The sequence below is a fragment of the Otolemur garnettii genome, unplaced genomic scaffold (assembly GCF_000181295.1).
Source record: "Otolemur garnettii isolate 467f Iridium unplaced genomic scaffold, OtoGar3 scaffold00365, whole genome shotgun sequence".
Taxonomy (NCBI): domain Eukaryota; kingdom Metazoa; phylum Chordata; class Mammalia; order Primates; family Galagidae; genus Otolemur; species Otolemur garnettii.
This window is the reverse complement of record NW_003852760.1, coordinates 92,539-93,584: the sequence shown is the minus strand read 5'-3', so window position 1 is coordinate 93,584 and position 1,046 is coordinate 92,539. Positions and strand designations below refer to the sequence as shown.

At 42.7% G+C, this 1,046-nt stretch overlaps 1 protein-coding gene across 5 annotated transcripts in view; it reads left to right on the top strand.

Moving 5' to 3' along the window:
* NUMB (NUMB, endocytic adaptor protein) overlaps positions 1 to 1,046 on the top strand; it is a 51,044-nt gene that overhangs the window by 45,773 nt on the left and 4,225 nt on the right. The window lies entirely within an intron of this gene.

Below are 1,046 nucleotides of genomic sequence, written 5' to 3'. Positions count from 1 at the left end.
GTCATTGTTGTTTGGCGGGTCCGGGCTGGGGATTCGAACCCGCCACCTTAGGTGTACGTGGCTGGCACCTTAGCCGGTTGAGCTATAGGCGCCGAGCCAAGTAAATCTTTATAGTCATCCGTACCAAAATGGCTTTTCATGCCATCTTACAAACATTATAAAACCAATAATAATAGGTACACTTATTAAGCACTTAGGACAGTACCTGCCATATTATGGCAAGTACTTCATTATTTCATGTAATCCCCACAACTACTCCGTGAGGTAGGGGTTACAGATGATAAAATGAGGCTTAGGGAGGTTAAGTAAATTGCCAAAATCGCACAGCCAGGATTTAAACTCTATGTAGTACCCATTGTATTCTACTGACTCTGTTTACAAGGTACTCAGTATACAAAATTGAACAGAATATTGCAATTTCTTTTCCCTGCCTTTGAAGGGATCCTAGTCTTTAGGTGAGATAGTTTCTTAGACAAGCCCTAGATAAATAGTACCAACCCCAAACGCATGTTGCCAGCCCTTAAGAGGGAATAGTTTTAGGGCAGGGGAAGGTGCTTGTCTGCTCCATGCTAAATATTATAGAGAGCTGAGCTAAAGAGTAGAACCTGATATAGATACATAGATATCTAGGGTAAGAACAAGGGTTAAGAGATTTTAACAAAGGGAGATAAGGGAAGAATAGTAGGTACTCGGAGTTTGAGGGGTTTGGTTTTTTTTTTTGGAGACTAGAGTCTCACTCTGTCATCTTGGCTAGAGTGCCGTGGCCTCAGCCTAGTTTACAGTAACCTCAAAGTCCTGGACTCCATCAGTCCTCCTGCCTCAGGCTTCTGAGTAGCTGGGACTCATGCCTAGCAAATTTTTTCTATTTTAAGGAGAGATAGGGTCTCTCTCTTGTTTGGGCTGGTCTCCAGCTGCTGAGCTCAAGGGATCCTCCGACCTTGGCCTCCCCGAGTGCTAGGATTACAGGTGTGAACCACTGTCAGACATTTTGAGATATTATGAGCATTACTTAAGGAAAAAAAAATCTTCAACAAAATGATGAAATT